Source organism: Dreissena polymorpha, chromosome 15 (assembly GCF_020536995.1).
Source record: "Dreissena polymorpha isolate Duluth1 chromosome 15, UMN_Dpol_1.0, whole genome shotgun sequence".
Taxonomy (NCBI): Eukaryota; Metazoa; Mollusca; class Bivalvia; order Myida; family Dreissenidae; genus Dreissena; species Dreissena polymorpha.
Genome location: NC_068369.1, coordinates 3,321,319 through 3,333,435, shown reverse-complemented (window position 1 = coordinate 3,333,435; position 12,117 = coordinate 3,321,319). Strand labels below are relative to the sequence as shown.

Sequence of the window (12,117 nt, the reverse complement as noted above, 5' to 3'; positions counted from 1 at the left end):
TAAAATGGCACTAAATGACAAGGTTTTATCTCATGTTTACAAGATGCTGATGTTGCTGTTGGTCACAGCCAAACGGCCGCAGTAATCTGGTAAAGGTCTTATGTTCAGTTTTGTGACCCCCGGGGTCGGGTCAAATTTGAGCCCAGGGGAATAATTTGAACAAATTTGGTAGAAGACAATTAGATATCACTACATACCAAATTTAGTAGCCCTAGGCTCTATAATTAAGATCAAGAAGGTTTTTAAAGATTGCACAAAATAGGCCTCATTTAAGCATATGTTCATTTTTGTGACCCCTGGGGCAAGGTCAAATTTGAACAAACTAAGTAGAGAACTATGAGATTTCACTACCTACCGAATGTGGTAGAAATAGGCTCAATGTTTATGGACAAGACGATTTTTATAGTTTGCACAAAATGGGCCCAATATAAGCATATGTTCAATTTTGTGACCCCTGGGGAACGGTCAAATTTGATCCCAGGGGCTTTATTTGAACAAACTTATAATGGTAGAGGACAATAAGATGTCACTACAAACCAAATTTGGTAGCCCTACGCCATACGGTTATGGACAAGAAGATTTTTAAAGTTTGCACAAATAGGCCTTATATAAGCAAATGTTCAATGTTTTGACCCCCTGGGGCGGGGTAAAATTAAACCCCAGGGGCATAATTTGAACAAACTTGGTAGAGGACTATAAGAGGTCACTACATAGCAAATTTTGGGTCATAATTTGAACAAACTTGGTAGAGGACTATAGGATGTCACTACATACCAAATTTGGTAGCCCTAGGCCTATGGCTATGGACAAGAGGATTTATAAAGTTTGCACAAAATAGGCCTTATATAAGCAAATTTTCAATTTTTTTACCCCCCGGGTCAGGGTCAAATTTGACCCCAGGGGCATAATTTGAACAAGTTTGAAAGAGGTTCACCACAGAAACATTCCTGAGAAATTTCATCAGATTTGGACCAGTAGGTTAGGAGAAGATGTTTAAAGAAAAAGTTAACACACACACGACGGACACAGGACCGTGACATAAGCCACTCTGGCCTTTAGCCAGTGGAGCTAAAAACTTAAATAATAGATGAGATGTATGCCACAGCAAACCAGCATTTTTAAAGATGGCATTGCAGGCTTGGGACTGTCGAGGTGCTACATGTAGAAAATCTAGTGTTAGGAGTACAACATTACCACTACTTCACTATACTACGTACATTACACACCTGGCGTGTTTAGTCCCTATTAAAGCAATATACATGCAACTGGTGCTTTTACCTATAAATATATATCAAAGTATGTTTTTCTATTATTATAAAAAGCTTCTACAACAGTGTAATGAGATATACAAAACACTTAAAGGTTAATGCAAGTATACATAAGGTTAAATTTGCTGAGATTTCAAATTTTCAAATTTGGTTTAGACAGTTTTATTTTATTTATTTTTTGTCAATTGCCCACTTTTCTTGCTTTATTTTTATTTTTATTTATCCCCCACGACGCAATTTTTTTAAAAATCTCCCATAAAACAGAAAATAAAAAAATATTGGCCAAATGAAATCATGATTAACAAATATAATATCAATTGATGATCTCGCAGTTTGAGAGTGCATGTTACAAAGTCAGTGCTGATGAAAGTAATATTATGAAGTATTTTTTTATTTATTGCGATCATCAAGTCTATATAAATTTACATACAGCACACGGTCTTTTGAAACACGCACGCTTTCCATGCGTGGAACTTAACAGACTACAGCATGAATTTTGCGGTCTTGTTAAAACACTGGTTTTACCAGGCAACATGTAATGGTGTACTTCAGTTTTATAAACAGACATGATGAAATATACATGTACTAAAATTAAAGTGTTGGCACGTCAAATTGTTAACGGGTGTTGTTTTCACAACTTACTCGCCATATGTAATTAATAGCTCACCATTTGCATTTAACTTTTTTGTTTGACATAATTGTTTACAGTACAAAGGTGTGATGAGGTTTCTCGGCACCGTCTTTAAAATGCTTTTTAATTACCCAAGCGCACCTTTGACAAACAATAAATCCGATCCGATATAACACATTTCAAAAACGTTACTGATTGTGTACATCCAGGCAATGAACTTTCCATGCCAATGACGTCACATGAGGTTAACAATCCTCAAAATTACTGGCTTGACGCTAATCGGCTCCACTTTGAACACATGCTTTGAACTTTCATGACCTCGTGTTGTGTAAACTTAATTTCGCAAAATAGTCACATAGAAGCGCGCCTTTCTGTCCTGTGTTCTTTGTCTATAATACACCTTTATTTGTCTCTCCGATATAAACAATAGGTGTTCTGGCAGTTTGGATTTAAGTGTTAACAATTGATAAAACGGTCGAAAATGGAGACACTGCGCATGCCCGATAACATTGTTGAGATTATGGCGCTCTTCAAAAAATTGGAAAATTGGACAAATCCAACCTACTCCTCTTAGTTTGTTGGCATATTTTTGGTTTGTAAACGTCCCTCATCTAATCCAGCCCACTGCAGAAGTCCCGAAACAACATAAATTGAACAGTTAATTTAGTGGATCACTCAGACGCTTGACTCCGGCCATTACGGCTCCTGGAGGACACGGACTAAAACAAAAACAACAAACCCGGAAATAAATACGTTTTTCATCAGAAACCTCCAAATAACTACAATTTTACTATTCTTGACTGCAGATTCGAGAATATAGTATATGGCATAGGTGGATGAAATGGTCCAGCCTTTCAAATGATTCTACACGTTTTCCAGTCTGTATCAATAATACAGCACCTGACCTCAACATGTCTCCAAACTCGGTCTATTACTTATTACATGTTTTTCAGCCGTCAGTAGCAGTTTAGATTTATTTTAACATCAGATTTGATCGCAAACTGCCGCCATCCATACCCATTAGAGCCAAGAAATGGTCTCACTTCCTTGTACTCCTCATCATTACCGGTGTAAAACCCAACCCTGAGCCTCCACGTAAAACACCCAGATACCCATGCTCTGATGCCGTCATTGACTTTGGAAAGAGAGAACTAGCTTGCGACAAGTGTGACGTCTGGACCCACAAGTCCTGCATGAAAATGAACTCCCCGGAATACAATAACCTAGCAGACACCAGTATACCATGGTACTGTCCTCATTGCCACTCGCTAAATAGATAAAAAATTATATATGATATACCTAAACACCCATAAAATGATTGTCACTCCTCACTGAACTCAAGCGGCATGATCAACAGTTCAAAGTCGACATCCGCATCACTATCTCCTTCCACCACCAATCCACCAGGAGACTTCTCATCTGACATGGCATTTGCAACGCCTATCCGAAGTAACAGCCTATTGTTTACAACAACAAGCTCTATTGGCAGTCCTGTATTGGCATCTTCTCCTAAACTACCCAGTCAAGCCAAACCTTCTAAAAGCAAGAAATCTATGAGAATCTTGAATGTCAACTGCACAAGCAACCCACATGGAGGCGTTTTACTTGCAGTGGACCACTGTGGGCGCAGTGGTCTAATGGTAGGACGCTGGCTTAGGGATTGAGAGGTCCCGGGTTAGAAGCCCACCCTGACCACTGGAATTTCCTTGAGCAAGAAATTTTTACCACATCTCCACCCAGGTGTATAAATGGGTACCTGTGAGTGAAATAAGCCAATGTTCCATGGCTGCATACTGCGCCAAGATGTTAACGGACGACTTATGAACCAGTGATCAGGGCAAAAAGCGCCTTTGAACGCAAAACTCGAGTATGAAAAGGGCGCTATGTAAATGTGGTATAAAAAAGAGAAATCTGACTTAAATATCACAGAAGTAAGTTGTAGCAAAACATCCGAATTCATAAGTGGGACACTAAAGCTCCGAGGGAACAAGAAACTAGTAATTGGCGCCTATTACAGACCTCCAGATAGAACTTATTAAACATATTTAAACAACGCAAGATTAGAAATTTATATCATTACGCCGCAAACATGCTAAAGCCAAATTTGTTATTGGTAGTGATTTCAACCTCCAAGATATCATGTGGCAAACAAACTCTATCAGAAAAAAACTATTCGAAAAAGGTCAACCAAAACTACCTAGACCTAGCATCAGATCTCAAATTAGAACAGATGGTTACCTCAGCTACCAGAGAAAACAACATCCTTGATCTTATATTTACCTCCCACCCAAGCTTCACTAAGCGATTCAAGACGTTGCCACTAAGAGTGATATACCAGTCGTGATATTTTAATCAATATAAGCTATTAATTTAAAAAATACGGTATTTAGAACTTTTCTTTTTTGGTCATTCGTTGTTGACAGTCCCTTTAAAGAATCAGGACCAGACAACATAAGCCTCAGACTAGCCACTGAAGAATTGTCACCAATCATAACCAGGCTATACCCATTCTCCCATGACCCTGGCAATGTTCCCCAAGATTGGAGAGATGCACATTTCGTCGCTATCTTAAAGAAGGGAGAAAGACACTTACCGTCCATTTACAGACCAATCACTCTTACATCAGTTGCTGCAAAGATTATGGATGGAGCATATCATACATAGCTTAGTCATGCGCTTTTACGCTCAGCACAACATTCTTAACGACTACCAGCACAGCTTCCGTTCCAAACATTTGTGCGAAACACAGCTAATTGAGAAGATACAATCAATCACCACCAAGCTGAAAGGCAGAAACCAGGTCGATGTGATCTAACTGGATTTCGCCAAGGCATGCGATAAAGTCATCCACCAACACCTCATACATAAACTAAACTTCTAGGGAATCAGAGGTCATACAGCCAGATGGATCCAGTCCTTCCCCAGCAACCGGAAACAGAAGGTTCTGCTAGATGGAGAGATGTCGTCAGAGAGAGACGTTCTATCAGGCGTCGCCCAAGGTACAGTGCTTGGACCCTTACTCTTCCTGACGTACATAAACGACCTCCCTGATTGTATCAACTCATCCGATACCAAGCTGTTCACTGATGACAGCCTACTTCTCCAAGAAATCAGGAACCAACAAGACGCTGACTGCGTCCAGAAGGACCTTACAGTGATTGAAGAAGGGAGGAAAAATGGCAGATGTCATTCTTCCGAAGAAGTGTACTGTCATCCGAGTATCCACAAACAGAAGAAGTGTATACACTCTCCATGGTCAAGTCTTGCAGACCACAGACAGCAGTAAGTACCTAGGTGTCACTTTAAGTGAAGATCTGAGCTGGCAGAAGCACGTGGACATCGCAACTACCGAAGCTAACAGAACCCTGGGATTTATTCGACGCAACCTTGGTGATTGCAGCAAAGAGTACTCATCCATAGTATGGGATCCCAAACCTCAAGCCAAGGTCCAGATACACAAACTCAAAGCTGCGAGATTTCTGATGTCTGCCTAAACTGACCGTACGCCAGGATGCATCACAAAGATGATGCAAAACTTTGGCTGGCAGGCTCTCCAACATCGACACTACCAAGCAAGAGCTGTCAATACTCTTCAGAATCCATCATCACCTGGTAGAAGTCTCTGGGGGAGCAGAAGCACTCCATCTTTCAGACAGAAGAACCAGGGGCTCACACCGCTTCAGTCAGATATTGGAAGCATACACCACCTATGCCCTCTCCTTCTGTGTACAGACATGTATTAGGTCAATAAATTAATCAGTAAGTATAACAAGAGCACCACAAAACGGGTGCCACGCTCGGCTGCGAAAGCTTGTCAGAATTATTTTTTTTAGAGGTCACAGTGACCTTGACCTTTGACCTAGTGACCCAAAAATGGGTGAGGCATGTAGAACTCATCAAGGTTCAACTACATATGAAGTTTCAAAATTGTAGGTGGAAGCACTTTGATTTTAGAGCCTATGCTTAAGTTTGATATTAGAGGTCACAGTGACCTTGACCTTTGATCTAGTGTCCCAAAAATGGGTGAGGCATGCAGAACTCATCAAGGTGCAACTACATATGAAGTTTCAAAGTTGTATGTGGAAGCACTTTGATTTAAGAGCCTATGCTAAAAATTGATATTAGAGGTCACAGTGACCTTGACCTTTGACCTAGTGACCCAAAAATGGGTGTGGCGTGTAGAACTCATCAAGGTGCATCTACATATGAAGTTTCAAAGTTGTAGGTGGAAGCCAATGTTAAGGTTTTAGCACGACGCCTACGGCGGACAAGCTGGCTATGACAATAGCTCGGATTTTCTCCGAAAACAGCCTCGCTAAAAATAACATTCTAACACCTCAATAATAATTCAACGATATAACATTTAGTATCATTTGTGTATATTAAGGGCACATAACAAACATATACATGAACATAAGCCGCATCATACAATACATAGTATTATATAACTATAATTCACAAAGATATGGGTATTTTCTTGTTTTATATTTTATATGAACCATCAAACGTGTAAGATAATATTGTGTTGAATCAACTATCAGACAAAGCACTATAAAAAGGTGAAGTACATGACAAATTTTAAATATTACATTAGTTTTCTTTTAAGTTGAATAAATTTTGTTTTGCAGTGAATGACAATATTAAAGAATTATTATATTGTCATTATCATCATCAAATGGGGGACGACGATACAGAATTCCTCCTCTAGTCAGGTCTGTTGTGTACTGCTGAGAGTAATTCATCCATGGGAAGAGATGTCCACTCTTTTACATTGCTCATCAAGCTTTTCTTCTGACGGCCTCGACTTTGACCACCCTTTAGAGTGTGCCTGGAGTTCAGTCTTGCACAGAGAGTCGTGCCTGGTGACGTTTCCAAACTAAGCCAGCATTTGTGGTTTGACAGTCTCCAGTAGGGGCTCTTGTGGACCATCAAGTGTTGCCGTCATGTTCCTGGCCTACTCGTTGGTCTTGTGCTGCCTGAAGGATATGCGGAGCAGTCATTTGAGACATTTATGTTCAATTGCCTGTATACTGTGTTCTGTGTCCGCGTAAAGCGACCAGGTCTTGTTGATGTAAGGTAGGATGGAGACTAAGAGGGACTTGTAGAGCCAGTACTTGGTGGGCAAATTGATTGAACTGCTTGTCGACAACCGCCACAACCGACTAAGTCTGGCCATCCCTGCGGTTGCCATGGCGATTCATATTCGGACCACAGCAGTACTGGTACCATCCTTGGACAGAGTTGCCCCAAAGTATTATAATATACATGTGAAAAGCGGACGCAGTGCTGCACAGGGATTTCAATAGACGCAGAATCCTGTGTTTTGACGCGAGCAAATTAAAAATGACGAGTTTTTGATGCAAGCCTTTTTTCTGCGACATTTTGACGCATAAAAAAAATGACCCGTGCGTCAGTCAGTTAACTTTACATCTCGAGTTCCATGGTAATAAATCCCGCTGTGATCCTAATTGAACTAAATCCCGCTGTGCTCCTAATTGAAATTAATGTTTCAGTATTTGAAACTTGGTCTATAATCAAGTACCCCGGGCGTTATTATAATTGCACTGTGCAAATTGAACTATATATGCATGCATATTGATATCTCATCAATTACTTGATTGTATCATAGTCCGCTGCATTGAGCCTGATATAACACTGCTTGATATATTTTTATATCAGTTCAACAGGAAGTTCTTATATCAGTCGATGGAAGAAGGTAGGTCATATTACTCGGAATCAACTATAAAGTAATATTTTTGCTAAAATCAAATCAGATTCAACAAAACAAACAATTTTATACCAAATTAAATGTCATATATTTTAAACACAAAATGCAACAGAAACAGCAAAAAACATGTTTTACAAATATTAAGCGCAAGAGCTTATGACGTCATTATTAACACGTCAAACGACAACAAGAGCACCGCATAATGGGAAACAAGCTCGGCTGCGAAAGCTTGTCAGAATGTTGTTTTTGTTAGAGGTCACAGTGACCTTGACCTTTGACCTATTGACCCATCAAAAGATGTGTTCGTCAGAAACCCAATGCCCCCTACTGCGTCGCTTTGAAATAAAATTTCTATTTATCATTTGGCAGGTATAGAAATCATCTCCCTTTAAAGCTTTTTACTTCCCTTGAATTTTGTCCAATCCAACGGGGGGTGGGGGGGGGGGGTCTGTAGACAGTAAAAAATGACCAAGTCAGACATCACTGACAACCAAGGCCTGTGGTTTATCAAAGAGATCATAGCCAGAGTTCATCATGTATCTATTAGCGGGATCATATGGTGCTTGTATTCAGTGGAATTGTTCACTTTTTATTAAAAGCAACAAACTTGGCACATTTGCAGATAAAAGTATTTTATTCAATTTTAGCTATGGACCCACCTCCAATTTTGTTGTATGAAAACCGCACAAATAAATCAGGTGAAATTACTCAAAAAGCAAGAAAATGTAAAAAGTTAGTGGATTTAAACCGAAAAGTACACTTTACTCATTGGAATGTTTTGTTTTGAGCTATGTTATACGCATATGTACAAAGACAAACAGTTTTTATTATCATCGTGATCACATGTGTTATAAATCTAACTATATCAAATTATTCCAGAAATCAGAAGTTTTGTGTTTGATTTCGAATATTGTTCGTGAAATCTCACTAAAAGTCGTCATTAAAAAATGTTCATGTTTCAATTAAATCAGGAGACCCTTTTGTGTGTTTTAATACAATAGTTAGACTACTGTTTTGAAAATAATTTCAGTTGAGTCAAAATTCGAGGAACTAAAACCTGAAAAATGGACTAAAACAGCTAATATAGTTAAAATTTAGTGGTTTTTAACCTACATAAACTGTAACAAATAGTGGTTTTGAAATAATAACACTGCGGTCATTTGATTGCTTGTTTAGAGTGATCTTATTTGCATTTTTTGTTTAGAGTGATCTTATATGCATTTGTATGCGAACAATATTTGATTATTATAATGATCACATGTCTTATAAATCTAATTAAATAATTTTTTTCCAGAAATCAGCAGTTTTGTGTGTGATTTTATTCATTTCCACCCAAAATCACTAATAGATGTTGATAAAAAAGTCGTTGTTGAAATGAAAAGGAGGCCATATGTGTGTTTTTAAAACACTGATTAGACAAATATGTTGGAAATTGTTAACTTGGTCAAAGACTTCGAAAAAATTTTAATTTGAAAAATGAGCCAATTTGCAAAAATAAAATGCGAAATTTGGTGGCTTTTAACTTAAAAAAAAATACATGGAAAATAAATTTGTTTATACTGAATTATCAGAAAGGTTTTTGATACCTATTTAATACCCCAAAACTGAAACTCTAGGTAAATTCCCCTGACTGAAAATGTCTATTTATTTAATTATTCCAAAATCAGAGTTCGATTTTGAGGGATTTTACCCAAAAAAAATCATGATATGCACAGCTGTGACACTTAAGAAATGGAATTTCTGGAACGATATAAAATTCTCTTTTCAAATACACAAATGTATACACAACAATTATTGGCCTCAAAACTTGCAATAAACACTAGGGGGCTCTTGGACCATGGTTATCTGCTTTATGGATTTACTTATTATTAAAGTAAATAAATATTTGCCAAAAAAGCAAAATTTCCCCCCCAAAAATGACCTTTTCATCTTACAAAAAGTACAAAATTAACAAAATACTTATAATTATTTTTTTTCTTGCAGAATTTTTTTATTATTAGCATAATTAGTAATAAAGTATTGTAATATTTCATTTGATTTGTAAAAGATCGCAACAAAATTCAGCACCTCGATATTTTCTCCGTTTTTGATAGGTTGGCGGCCATTTTGAAAATGGTGGCCATTTTGAAAAATATGAATTGGGTCCATAGCCTATTTTGTCTTTAAAATACTTTAAACTACCAATGAGCAAAGTGTGTTGCTTTTATCAAAAAGTGAACAATTCCACTGAATACAAGCACCATATATGGTGGAGGATGTGACCGCGGTTAGATTTAAAGGCAGCTTTAAGGTCTGGAAGTGTGAACTCGTTGAATGCAGTTATTTCTTTATTTAAGGACTGACACAATATGTTGAGAATATTATACAAATTAAGGTATCTGTTAATACAAAAAAAAGAAAAACACTTGCTTACATAACATACATTCAATGAGTATTGAAATTATAGATTTGAGTAGTAAAAATCCATTTTTTTGTACTTTATGCGGCCATTTTGGAAGCCATTTTGACTTAAATGCAATATTAAATTAATTGTTTTCATGTAAAACATACTTTAATTAATTAATAACATAAAACAGCTAATTTCAATGCCAAAAACATAATATTTTAATCAAATATGGCAGTAACATGTACTTTCCTAAATTTTGGCGGCCATCTTGAATATGGTGGCCATCTTGAAAATTAGAGCTGGGTCCATAGCTACAATTGAATAAAATACTTAAATCTACAAATGTGCCAAGTTTGTTGTTTTTATCAAAACGTGAACAATCATTTCACCATATGACCCCACTATATGGACATAAGTCCACTGGTATTTAATGAAAACCAGCATTCACAAATTAGAACAAGTAAGAAATGATAATTATATCATTAAAAAAAACTTTCACAAATCAATCATTTGAGTTATAAATAATCAAAATAATAAATCTGTACAGTAATTGTGAAAAGAACTTAAATTCTTGATAAGGAAATATATAATATGAGATTTATAATTATATAAATTACTTCCCTTGTAAATAATTGTCTCTAACAAATATCTATTTTTAGTAGCAAATAATTAAAAGCCACTACCGTGACTGTAGATTCACCACTCAAAATGTGCAGGTCCATGAGATACACATGCATGCCAAATATCAACTTGCTATGTTCAATATTGAATAATTATCTCCCTTTAATGCTTATTACTTCCCTTGAATTTGTATTTTTGATCTTAGACCTTGAAGAATAACCTTTACCTTGACCTTTTACCATGATGTGTTTGTCAGAAACACAATACCACCTACTGCCCCGCTTTGATTTATTTAACAAAAAAATATACCTTGGCAGGTCAGATAATTATGTCCATTGAAAGCTTATTACTTCCCTTGGATTTGTTTTTTCGACCCTAGACCTTGAAGAATGATGTTCACCTTGAAATTTTACGTTCACCTTGAAATTTCACCACTCGAAATGTGCAGCTCCATGAGATACACATGCATGCCAAAAATCAAGTTGCTATCTTCAATATTTAAAAAGTAATGGCCAATGTTAAGGTTTTAGCACGACGCCTATGACGAAAGGCGGACGACGAGCTGGCTATGACAATAGCTCCGGTTTTCTCCAAAAACAGCCGAGCTCAAAATCCTATTCTTTCCCGCTAAAACTGCAGCTTTTTTAGCAATTATTTTATTATATGTTTAAACTCAGGAACGTAGAGGTATGATAAACAGAAAAACAGGTTAATGCCTGATCTTTTTTAAATATATTAGGCTCAGCACGAATAAAATAACGGTTTGGTAACCCTTGCTGTTATATTAATCTAAGCCTTGCCTGATATGTTACAAACAATCAGGCAGTAACCTGTTATTCTCCATATGAGTGAGAAATATATATCATTTTATATCATAAATCAATATTGTTTGTATTTTTCGAAACCTTGTTGTGGTCAACAAGAATGCTTATGTATAGCATTTAATTTAAAAATATTTAAGATCTACAGGTATTAAGGACTTTATGAGGTCTCCAGACATAGATTCCCACGGACAATCGTTCTTATGCTTATTTTGACAAGGTGGACATTCATCCCTACGTTGTGTTGACTACCAAGACATTCATTCCTACGTTATTTTGACAGACGGATATTCGCTCCTATAAAATAAATTTGGATAAAATGTGAAAAAAATGACTAGGATAGCAATAATGTAGGAACCAATGTCTGCGGTGTCAATATATATAATGTAGGAACGAGCCTCCGGGCTGTCAAAATAACCTAGGAATGAATTTCCGGGCTGTCAAAATATTTTAGAAACATTAATCGTCTGATTTGTAAAAATTAATTAAGCAACAAATATGTGGATAGTCAAAACAACTACAACATAGGAATTAATGTCCGCCTGTTTCAAAATTAGGGTTGGAATGATTTTCCATTGGAACTTATGTCCAGCATTCACTTTACTATCATGATAAAACTGGCGGCTTATAACACCTTGTTGTTATTTAGTATTTGTCAGCAC

At 36.9% G+C, this 12,117-nt stretch overlaps 2 protein-coding genes across 3 annotated transcripts in view; both read right to left on the bottom strand.

The window, feature by feature from the left end:
• Window positions 1–12,117, bottom strand: part of LOC127860781 (titin-like) — a 218,787-nt gene that overhangs the window by 83,951 nt on the left and 122,719 nt on the right. The window lies entirely within an intron of this gene.
• Window positions 1–12,117, bottom strand: part of LOC127860034 (hemicentin-1-like) — a 103,050-nt gene that overhangs the window by 83,951 nt on the left and 6,982 nt on the right. The window lies entirely within an intron of this gene.